Source organism: Nannospalax galili, unplaced genomic scaffold (genome assembly GCF_000622305.1).
Source record: "Nannospalax galili isolate Female #2095 unplaced genomic scaffold, S.galili_v1.0 scaffold1991, whole genome shotgun sequence".
Taxonomy (NCBI): Eukaryota; Metazoa; Chordata; class Mammalia; order Rodentia; family Spalacidae; genus Nannospalax; species Nannospalax galili.
Window position 1 is genome coordinate 23,054 of NW_008329820.1, and position 12,528 is coordinate 35,581.

The following is a 12,528-nucleotide window of genomic DNA, read 5'->3' on the forward strand; positions in this document are numbered from 1 at the left end:
GACATTTTGGCTGGGTATAGTAATCTGGGTTGGCATCTGTGGTCACTTAAAACTGGGAATACTTTGGTCCAGGCTCTCTGGATTTCATAGTTTGCACTGAAAAGTCAGCTGCAATCTTAATGGGTTTTCCTTTATGTGTGACTTGTTTCTCTTTTGCACCTTTCATAATTGTCTTTTTTTTGTATGTTTAGTGTTTTTAGTATGATGTGTGTGGAGAGTTACTTTTCTGGTCCTGTCTGTTGGGTGTTCTGTATGCTTCTTGTATTTGTATGGGCATGTCTTTCTTTAAGTTTGGGAAATTTTCTTCCACAATGTTTTGTACGTTTAGTGTTTTTAGTATGATGTGTATGGAGAGTTACTTTTCTGGTCCTGTCTGTTGGGTGTTCTGTATGATTCTTGTATTTGTATGGGCATGTCTTTCTTTAATTTTGGGAAATTTTCTTCCACGATTCTGTTGAAGATCTGGTCCATGCCATTATCTTGGGATTCTTCTCCTTCCTATATGCCTATGATTCATAAGTTTGGTCTTTTTATGGTGTCACACAATTCCTGCATATTCCATTCTTGTGCTTTCTTAAATTTTTCATAATCTTTGCTTGAGTGGTCTAGTTCGCCCACTTTATCTTCCAGTCTTGATACACTGTTTTCCATTTCATTCATCCTATTGATGAGGCTTTCTCCTGTCATTTCTAATTGGCTTACTGGGTGTTTCACTTCCTTCTTCATTTCAGCATGAGTGTCTTCAATATTTCTAACTCTTTTCTGAATTCATTCAGAAGTTTATCCCTATCATCTTTCTGTTCTTTGATTTCTTTGTTCTTTAAATTCACTGAAGTCTTTTTATTGTTTTTATAATTGTTCTTTTGAGTTCCATGTCCTGTGTTTTCTCCAGGGGGTTCTCATTGTACTCCTCTAGAAGACTATTGATATTTGGTGGGGTTTTGTTATTTTGGTTTTTCATGTTATTATTTTTTCTCTGTGATTTTGACATGTGAATTTCTTTTGTTGTTTCTGATTCTTGTGTGAGACTCAGGCCTTCAAGTTTAGGTCTGCTTCTTTTTGTGAACTTTATGTGTCTTTGTGGTTTACATTTTGGGCATGAAAAGCTGGTTCATCTAAGCTTCCAGTTCTCTCTTTTGATTTTATATTGGAGTGGCCGGATTGGTTTTGTCTTCAGGAGTTCCCACAAAGGTCTAATTCAGGTGAGGGTCAGATATTTTCAGGCTCTGTCCTAAGGTCTGGATCCCTCCAGGAACGATTTTGACCTCAGAAATTTGGGGGTTGGACTCACCTGGGAGCCTGGCCCAAGAAAGATGCTGGTCTAGGGCAGCTGGTGGCCGTGCCACCAAGAGATGCAAAGGCAAATGGGGCAGGAAGCAGCCCCAAGGCCTCCTGGGGACTGCACTGAGGAGCTGGGTTGGTCTGGATGCAAAGGATGAGGAAGAGGAAATGTCTCCCCCAGCGTCCCAGAAAGAGGCTGGCAGGTGGTGCAGGCCCAGGGAAGCAGAGGGAGTTGAGGGCGGGGCCAGGCCCAGAAGCAGTGCTCCTGGGGCCCAGAGAAGGCATTACGTTCATCTGGATGAAAAGGATCAGGGAGCAGTATTGATTCCCCAGGTGTCTGGGCCCCAAGACAAGGAATGGGGCAGGGCCCAAACTTGGAGGAGAGAATGGCAGCGGAGATGGGAGGGTGAATGAGGCTGGGAGAGTCAAGGCACAGAGGGAGCAGTGGACTTACCCCAGAGAGAGGCCTGTGGGTAGAAAGAGAGGCCTGCTTACAGAAGGCGCAGTGGACTTACCCCAGAGAGAGGCCTGTGGGTAGAAAGAGAGGCCTGCTGCAGTCCTGCAGGCCCAGGGAAGCAGAGGGAGGTGAGACTAATTTGTCTTTTTTGAGACAATGTTTCCCAGCTGACCTGGAACTCACTATGTAGACCAGGCTGGCCTCGACCTCACAGAGATCCACCTGCCTCTGCCTCCCGAGTGCTGGGATTAAAAGTGTGTGCCACCCCACCCGGCCAGTTTGCATCTGTATTGCTGTGATAAAACACTGACCAAAACTAGCTTGGGAGAGAAAGGGTTTATTTGGTTTACATTTCCATGTCTCAGTTTACTATTGATTGCGGGATGTCAGGGCAAGAACTTAAGCAAGAACCTCACAGGAGCTGCAGGACAGACCACAAAGGAATGCTGTTTACTGACTTCCTCCTCTGGCCTGTGCTCAGCCTGCTTTCTTATTCAACCAAGGACCACCTGCCCAGCGGTGGCACTGCTTACAGTGTGCTAGGCCCTCCCACATTACTTGATCAACAAAATGCCTCACAGACATGGCCACAGAACAATGCAATAGAGGAAATTCCTCATTTGAGGTTCCCTCTTCCTGGATGTATCAAGTTGACAACTGACCCAACTGTGATAGCAATGCTAGTGAAAGACCAAAGTACATTATAGACATGTATTAAATTGTCAATGAATAAACTAAATTATCTTACAAAGAGAAAGTTGAAGATGGCAGAAACATGAGAAGTCAGGCTGTGAGAAGTGGGGAACCTGCCATCTCAGGGTGTCAGATGCAATTTACAAAGAAGGTAACTATAGGGGCTGGAGAGATAGCTCAGTGGTTAAGAGCACTGAATGCTCTTGCAGAGGACCCGGGTTTGATTCCCAGCACCCACATGGAGGCTACAAACTGTCCTTAACTCCAGTTCCAGAGGAATCCAAAGCCCTCTTCTGACCTCCACTGCATTGCATGACACGGGTGCACTCACATACATGCAGGCAATACACTCATACACATAAAATAGACATAATAAATAAAATATTTTTTAAAAAACTAAAGAAGGTAACTATAATATTAGATACCATACATTTTTTTTCCTATAATCCAGCACCAAATTCTTCCTGTTCTCCAACATTTGACCAAGACTCAAATTGGGACCCTTATAACTTTCATGAAGTTTCTACTCAAAGATCTTCCAGGATCTTCACACCACCCTGAGTCTTAAACTAGGGGAACAACCTTGCTATTTCCCTATATTTTCCTTGTGGGTGTGTCTTCTCCTGCTTGATGTCTTCTGAGATGCTCCCTCTCGGAACACAGCCCTCTCTTGCTTTTAGTAACCTAAGGCATAAAGGAAAGCCACATCTGAATGTTCTGGTTGAGTTCTAACTGGAAGGAGCTTTGAGGCATTGCATCACTGGTGATAGACATTCATGCAAATGAATCTTCCAGGTAATTATAACTCCTGGGCACTGAGTCACCTCAACTTCAAATCTTCCTTGCTGAGGCAGCAATAATGAGGCAGAGAAACCATTTACATCATGCCTTATTCAAATTATTTTTCAGCTTTTTGTTAGTTTTTTCCACTTTAAAAAATTAATTAAAAATTATTTATTATTTTTTATTTTATGTGTACGAGTGCATTGCTTGCATGTATGTAAGTGCACCCATACTGTGCAGTGCCCACGGAGGTCAGAAGAGGGCGTCGGATCCCTTGGAATTGGAATTATGAACAGTTGTTAGCCACCATGCAGGTTCTGGGAATCCAACTCAGGTCTTCTGCAAGAGCAGCCAGGGCTTTTAACCATGGAGCCATCTCTCCAGAACCCCCAAATTTTTAATTTTTAATAAGTATCTCACTATGTATCTGAGTCTGGTCTTGAACTTGTAATTTTTCTCCTTTGAGTTCTGAGATTACACGTGTACAACACCATGTCCAGCTCCTTTCCAACAGGAAATTCTTAAAAATGATAAAATGGTTGTTTTCGCCTACTACAGTTTTGATGGTTACTAAGAAAGGGTCATCTCACTAGACCCAAAATGGGTCATGGCGGAGAGGAGCTGCCCTGGCAGAGATACCACAGCATATGGCCTTGACCAGAGTCTGGGTAGTGCAAAGACACTATAAGATCCCTGAGAAAATCATGAAGGCTAGAAGGGTCCTAGTTCAAACCTTGGTGATACATTGGAGAACAGGAGAAATTTATTACTGGAATTTTAGAAGAAAACACTTCTTTTTGAAAAAATTATTTTATTATTTTTATTTTATGAGCATATTGCCTGCATGTAAGTGCACCTGTGTCATGCATTGCCCACCACGTAGGTCAGAAGAGGGTGTCAGATCCCCTGGAACTGGAGTTATGGATGGTTATTAGCTGCCATGTGGGTGCTGGGATATGAACCTGGGTCCTCTGCAAGATCAGCCAGTGCTCTTAACTGCTGAGCCATCGCTCCAGTCCTGAAAACACTTTTCTTAAATCTGAGTAAGAAACCTGTTTAAAATGACATTTGTGATAACACTGAACATAGTAAATGTACCTAGTGAATTTATGGATTTTGGTTAAGATTTTTCTAGGCAGATTATTGTGTCTAACAATTTTCTAGGCAGAAACAGGAGTGAGAGAGAAAAGATGGAAATTCCTAGTTTTCAGGCAAAGTGAAGAAATGGATTATAAAACAGTCTTTTCCAATGATTCATTAGATAGGGCATTAATATCTACAATATATAAAGAACTGAAAGGGCTGGAGAGATGGCTCAGCAGTTAGGAACACTGGCTGCTTTTTTAGAGGACACTGGTTTGGTTCTCAGAACCCACATGGTTGTTAACGACCATCCTTAACTCCAGTTCCAGGGGATCTGACACCATCTTCTGGCCTCCACAGACATTTCAGGACACAGGTACACTTATATCCATGCAGGCAAAACACTCATCCACATAAACAAAAACTAACCAAATCAATAAACAATGTTTTTAAAAACTGCAAAACTAAACACCAAATCCACAAATCATCAATCAATAAATGCATTAATGAACTGAATACACAGCTCTAAAAAGAATAAGCATACAATGTTCCTGGCCTTTAGGTTGTGTGTGTGCTAAAGATGTCCCATTTATGGCTGAGCACTCCACAGGTTCTTATTCTCAACACTTTGGCCAGGCATGAGTTTCTGTATTAACCATTATCCACTGCAAAAAGAAGCTTCTCTAATGAGGATTTGAGAGCTGCATTAATCTATGGGTATAGATATACATGTCTAGAATGCAGTTTGATACTATGTTCATTTAGCAAAATAATAGTAGTAGGTTCACCCCTGGGGCCTATGAGCTCCCCAGCCATGGGTTCTTGGTCAGATTTATAGTACCAGGCATGCCTTTCCTCCTGATCAGAAATCTATCATTTGCTCCAAAACATTCATGTTACTATTGCACCAATGAAGGCCAGGTCATTATTTGCAGTTCACATGGGTCATAGCTGGGTGAGTCTACTGATGATTTTCCCCACCATCAACCTGCATAATACCTTCTAGTACTATGAAAGCTAGCCATCAGGGAGGAAGCTTCCAGTTCAGAACCAGCTCCATGTCCTGTGACCAAAGTGTGTGGCATTTCAGAAAGTAGGACTTACTATCAAGTTCTGGTGGGCAACTAAGAGCAATGACAATAGCCTGTATTGGTTTAAGGGGTCTCTGTGATCCCTCTGGCCAACAACTTGAGGAGAGATCTCCAATACTTGGCAATGGGTTTTTCATTTGTCAACCTATAGCTTCTGAGAGGAGCATTAATTATCCCCCATGTAGGGTAACCCCATTAATTACAGATTTTGAGATGAATCTTATAAAATAATGGGTTTCCATATGGCTTTTGTGAACATCCTTAGTCTAGTTATCCATCCCCCACCATCTCCTCTATCTTACCTTCCCATCCCTCCTTCCCACTTAAATCTCCCCCCAGCCCCCTTTCCTCCTTCAGCTTATAGGGGCTGGAGAGATGGCTCAGCGGTTAAGGACACTCACTGGCTGCTCATGCAGTAGACCTGGGTTCAATTTTCAACACTCACATGGTGGCTAACAACCATCTGTAACTCCAGTTCCATAGCATCTGGTGCCCTCTTCTGGTTTCTACAGGCATTCACGACATGGGTGCACTTACATATATGCAGACAAAACCCTCATACACATAAAATAAAAATAATTAATTAAAATTAACTTATAAAATAGTAAGTTTCCAGATGTGAGCATAGCTAAAATTCATTGTATCCATGTAGGAAATTATCAAAGAATAAAAAATAAACAAATAATAAAAATAGAAAGGACATTTAGGAAACACACACACTTCCTATCTCTCTGCCTTTGATTATGCCATGACTAATAATCATTGCTCATTCTTGGATCTCAGCCTACAAAGCAGTTCCTTGGATGCACTTACCCATTCACTGCCCAGTCAGACTCCTACTGTTAATTCCTATTAGAACCTTTCCTTTTTCTGCACACCCACCTGTTAGAGGAGATGCTATTTCAACACATCCCTTTAATGTTTGTTTCCTGTCTTATACTACAATGGTGCTTGTCTTGTTTATGACTAAGCACTCGGCACAGGGCCCTTAGAAAACAAATTCTTTCTATTTAAGGCTTTCCACATCAACTGTTATGCTGAGAAGCTGAGTGAAAGGGAATCTAGTTCAATTTGATAATACATGGCAAGAAAAATCAATACATGGGGCTGTCTAATAAAAGTTTGGGAGATTTCTGGATGTGGTGGGACATGTCTTTAATCCCAGAACTTGGGAGGCAGAGGAAGGCATATCCCTGTAAGTCGGAGGCTAACCTGGTCTACATAGTTCCAGGTCAGCCAGTAAGATTCTGTCTCAGAAAACAAACAAAAGATAGTATATGAGGTCTTAACACTGACAATGTCAAAATATTGATGTCATAAGTGAAAGATGATCAATATAGTAGACATTCCATTTTATAGGAGATGGAATAAGGGGGTGGGGAGTAATGGAACAGGAAGGTTAAATAGGATAAACAGCAGTGTATATTGCTACCGTTCTTGGGGAAACAGTGAGCAGGGTAGAGGAGGGAGTACAAGGAGAGATAACTAACACTAAAGGCCTTTTTAAAAAGTCATATGGAAACCTGGTAACTGTAGAAGCTTCATAAAATATGTACATATATAAATATAAAAAGAGTAAATGGAGTTACCCTATAATGAGAGAATGATGCCTCTACCAGATACCACAGGCTAGCATATAAAAAGTCCAATGCCAGGAATGGGATCCTGCTTTTGAAATGATTGATTAAAGGGGCCCCACAAACCCTCAAACAATTCTGGCTATTGCCATTGCTCTTGGTTATCCTCCAGAACATGATGGTAAGACTCTATTGCTGAAGATACTACATTTGTGAGTTGTAGAACAAACGTGGAGAAATCAAGCTGGTGCTGGCCTCAGAAAGCTTCATTTCTGCTGAATAGCTTTCATAGTTCTGGAAGGTAGTATGCATGTTACCAAAAGAGAAAAGTAATCATTGATCTTACACAGCTGAGAATCCTGCGAACCTCAATAATGGCTGGCCTGGCAATAGTGGCATGAATGTTACGGGAGTAAGCAACTACTTTCTGATTGGATTTAAGGCCAGCTTCACAAGAGGGTTACCATGTTATCAGGACCAAGAGCCTGTGGCTAGATAGGTCACAGGCTGTAGGGGAGAACATACTACTATTACTCTCCTAAATGGATATAGTATGAAGTCAATGCTTAATGACTTGTCGTTATACCCATAGATCAGTGCATCTCTCAACCCTCACCACAGAAGCTTCTTCTTGCAACAGGTGGTGATTAACACAGAGATCCGTGACTGTTCGATGACGTGCAAACAAGAGACTGCAGAGTGCTCAGCTCTAAATGGGACATCTATATTATCCTGTCTCCTCTCAAGGTTCAGGGAAGAGGGGGTGTAAAGATTATAAGAGCCAGAGGTAGACGAATTCAAGGAAACCATGTTTTCTGGAGGCAACAGAGAAGTCGCATGTATGAATCCACAGTGCTGTGACAGCATGCACAAGATCTCCACAAGCCCAATTCAGACAAAATCCAAGCATTGAGGGGGGAAGTAAAAGCAAAATTCCATCCTATCTGAAGAACTGTTGGTAATTGATAGATGCAAGGAGAAGGAGAGTCTGTTATCATTAAAGATGTGATCTTAGTTAGGCTGACCGTGCTCTATGAGACAGACCTACAGCCAAGACTATTTGGGGAACAAATTAGATTCAATGAGAGTTAAGAAAAATAATGGAGAACATGACATGAAGGGAGAGGGAGGTGGGGGCTGATCTGAGAGGAAATGGGGAGGGGTTCAGAATATGATCAAAATATATGGTATGAAATTCTCAGAGTCAACAAAAATATTATTAAATAAAGGGGCTGGAGAGATGTTCAGCAGTTAAGAGCAATGACTTCTCTTGCAGAGGACCCAGGTTCTGTTCCTAGCATCCACATGGTGGGTAACTGTCCCTAACTCCAGTTCCAGGGAATTTGACACCCTCTTTTGGCCTCTTTGGGTGTTCTACACACAGGTGCACTTACATACACTCAGGCAAACAATTATACACATAAAATAAAAATAAATTTAAAAATATTGTTAAATAAGTAAAAAAGCATAAGAAAGCATTTCTTTCCTAACCTGCTATAGTCAGATAGACCCCAGGCTCCCACTGACTACAGCCTGTGATACTATATTTCACTGCATCCACTTGTCTTTGCTGTCATTTATTTTAACAGAAAATCATTGAAGACCTACTTTATTCCAGAAATTGTCAAAGGTGTAAAAGACACATATGTAAATCAAAGTTTGTGACTACATGGATCATTGTTTCTATATAAAACAGAACAAAAACAAGCAGCCATATATACTTGTGACACCATGATAAATCCACCAAGCAAAATTATGTCAGGATGGCATGCAGGACCAGGGAGGATGTGAAAGAAGGCTGTTTTGACAGACAGCAACTTCTTGGGTCCTACCCACTGGACACGTGGTCCAGTCTGCAGTTCTTCCTGTTGGCTGGATGGCCCCATCGAGGGTTCTCTCTCCTGGCCAGACAGTGCCCTTGAGGGTTCTCCCTGCAGGCCAAGCGGTGCCACCCGACTGCTCTCCTCCAATCAGACGGCCCCCTCAAGTACTGTCCCTGTGAACCAGGGTGTGAGCTCTGGTGTTCTTCAGCTCAGTCAACTGGTCACATCAGGAGTCCTTCCTGTTGGCCCATCAGTTAGGCCTGGTGTACTGCAGCTCAGTCAGTCTGTCAGCACCAGCATCCTGCCTGTGAGCCAGCCAGTGAGAGCTGGAACTTTGCAGAACACTACCTTCCTTACTTCGGGCTCTATTCTCAGACAGCTCATTCCCACAGGGAAACAGATGAATGGGATCCCCACCTATACCCTGGCCCCCGTGTCTGTCACTCTGCCTGTGACCTCTGGTGGAGGTCTTGCAACGATTGCACCACCCCAAGTGGTTATGCTGTTCTTGCAGTTCTTCAGGCTCTGGCACACGGATGGCCAGCTCCTTGCCCAGCCTGCCCTCCCCACAGGTGATAGTGAGCACTGCCCCTAGTGTGTTTGTTCAGGCCACTTCTCATGGCAGATGCGAACCAGGCACTCAAACAAGCCGAGCATTGGAAAATATGTCCAGTTTGCAATGAGCTCTTCCCTTCCAATGTCTACCAGGTTCACATGGAAGTGGCTCACAAGCAGAGTGAGGCCAAGTCTGGTGAGAAACTTGGACCTGAAACCGTTTCTGAAGTGGATGAGGGCAAAGACAGTGCGCTGCCCCTCTCGTAAAAGCCTGGGGCCTTGCAGGAGGAGCTGATGCACCACTTGCTCATGCACTGCTTGCGGTGCTTATTTTGTCCATGTACTTTCCATGATGTCTGGGGCCTTGTGGAACATAGCAGGACTAAGCATCTGGGCAAGAAAAGGCTGTCTGTGGATTATAGTAACAGAGGTTACTATAATGGATGCTAATGGCAACCTTCTGTTCCCCCATCTTGATTTCATCACCATACTGCCACGAGAGGAACTCAGGGAATAGGAGGTGTACTTGACCATCCTTGCTGGGATACACTCCAAGTCACTGGTGCCTGTGTATATTAAGGCGAGGCCTCAGCCTGAGGTTGTGCCAAAGATGCCCAGTAAACAGAAGCCGACCTGCCTCTTCTGCTTTGGCACGTTCCTGACTGCTGACACCTATGAGCTGCATCTGAAGGAGAGGCACCACATCATGTCCACAGTCCACACAATGCTCAGGTCTCCAACCTTCAAGTGCATCCACTGCTGTGGGGTCTACACTGGAAATACAACCCTGGCAGCCATTGCTGTCCATTGCTGTGATGTAGAAGTGCTCCCAATAGCAGCTCAGACCTACAAGTCCAGCCAGGTTTTATGGAGAGCAGTGAACTTCTGTTAGTCAATGGGGAAGTGATTCCCGATTCTACTGTTCCTGTAAAGAGAAAGCTGCCAGAAGTCCATTTAGGGGCAGAAGGCCCTACTCATCCTAACACTGATGCAGCCCCAGGTCCAGAGAAAGGACTGAGTGCTGTGCCTTTGAAGAGACAGGGGAATGAAAGCAGGGCAGAGGGACCAGGGGCCAGTGATGACTCACTCCAGGTGTTAGCGTTAGATCCCAATAAGTATGAAGGCCGGTCCTATGAGGACAAGACACAGTTTCTTAAGAGACTATTTTCATAAGTGACCATATCCTAGTAAGAAAGAAGTGGAACTGTTCTCTTCACTCTTGTGGGTGTGGAAAATTGACGTGGCTTTATTTTTTTGGAAAAAGAAGATATATTTGCATGAAAGCAATAAAAACTCGCAAGCCCTCTGTACTTCTAGGTTTTGATGTGTCTGAACTTAATGTCAATCACAGATTGAATTTTGAGTATGAGTCACAAAACCTGTTATAGAGTAAGCCTGAAGTCCTAGGCAGTGGTTTCCGGTGACTCTGGAGGCCCTCCTCGCTGTGTTGTCAGTGTCAGAGGCCCTTCAAGGTGTTCCAGGTGCTCAGAAAGATGTTGGATAAGGAAGTGAATAGCTCTTCAGATGTACTGTTTCCTGAAGTTTGATTTGCAATTTTCTCGCAATTTTTTTCTGTCATATAAATTCAGCCTTTGGTATTCCATGTACATTTTGTTTTCCCATGAGTGTCAGTATCAATAGTAGCAACCTGGGATACTTGGTTTTTTTTTCATTTTCAGGACATTTCTGCTTGTTTGAAAACACTTAACAGAACATTAAAGCATTGCTTGCCCTCAGCTTTACAGACAGCAGCTAGTGACAGCACTTGTTAGAGAAGTGAGCACTGTGCTGTGTGTGGCTCCCTAAGGAAGTACTTTGAAGCATTAACTTCTGCTGAGTCTGTGAATGCTGTTTGCTGATGAGATTACAGATTTGATTTATACCTTTTCAGGTTTGTTCTGACAATTATTTTACAAATATTATAATTCTTAGAAAACCAAATGTTTTTGTTTATTAAAAATATCCTTAGCCGGGCGTGGTGGCACACACCTTTAATCCCAGCACTCTGGAGGCAGAGGCAGGTGGATCTTTGTGAGTTCGAAGCCAGCCTGGTCTCCATAGTGAATCCAGGACAGCTGTGGCTACAGGGAGACCCTGTCTCAAAAATATCCCCCCAAATATCCTGGGGGCTAGAGAGATGGCTCAGCGGTTAAGAGCACTGACTGCTCTTGTAGAGGACCTGGATTTGATTCCCAGCACCCACATGATAGCTATGAACCATCCTTAACTCCAGTTCCAAGGGAATCTGAAGCCCTCTTCTGACCTCCACAGCATTGCATGACATGGGTTCACTCACATACACACGGGCAATACACTCATACACATAAAATACAAATAATAAATAAAATATTAAGAAAAACCCTGAGCCCAAGATTTGATGTATAACAGATAATCAAGTGTTGCTTTATAAATAGTCTCTGTAGGAGCAGAAATGCTCTATGGTACAGATTTTTGTCTTTTGATATGACAAGCCATTTCTCCATTCAAAGGTAAGATAATAAATTTTTAGTGCCTTTAGAATAAACTGAGAAAACACTGCAAATACTTCTTTCCCTGGAACTGCTCATGAACTAGTAGAGGGGAAGGGCTGTGACACACATGGAGTCCTGTCCTGCATGTAACACTACTTGAGGTGGGGTACAGGTTTCAGGGTGACGGGCAGGTCAGGAGCTCCATCTGTGTTAGAATATCTTGGGGTAGATATGTTAGAGTTGGAGAAACAGGCTTTCTCTGGATCAGCTGTCCAGATAAATGGGAGAGGGCGTTGATACTCTTCACAGTCCTTCAGATGCCAAACCTTGTTTTTTCATGGTTCAAAGTAAAGCACCAGAACTGGTGACGAGGACCAACTGACTCAAGTCCAAGTCATCTCTGGTGATGTACATCAGAGGGGCCTGCCCACCTCTAGGTAGAGTATCTGGAGTGTGTGATGGCCTGCTACTTTGTTGAAAGAATTGACCATTTCTAGTAGTTTTCTGGTGGAATTTTGGGGATCTCTTAAGCATAATATCATCTACAAATAGTGATAATTCGATCTCTTCTTTTCCAAAGAATACTCCTCTGATTTTTTTCTCTTGTCTTATTCCTCTAGCAAGAGTTTCAAGCACTATATTGAAAAGGAGTGGAGATAGTTCACAGCCCTGTCTGGTTCCTGATTTTAATGGGAATGCTTCCAGCTTCTCTTC

General features: G+C 43.1%; 1 pseudogene; it reads left to right on the forward strand.

The window, feature by feature from the left end:
- The window catches only part of LOC103741217, a 23,616-nt pseudogene extending 12,885 nt beyond the window's left edge, over nucleotides 1-10,731 (forward strand).
- The last annotated feature ends 1,797 nt before the right edge of the window (nucleotides 10,732-12,528 follow it).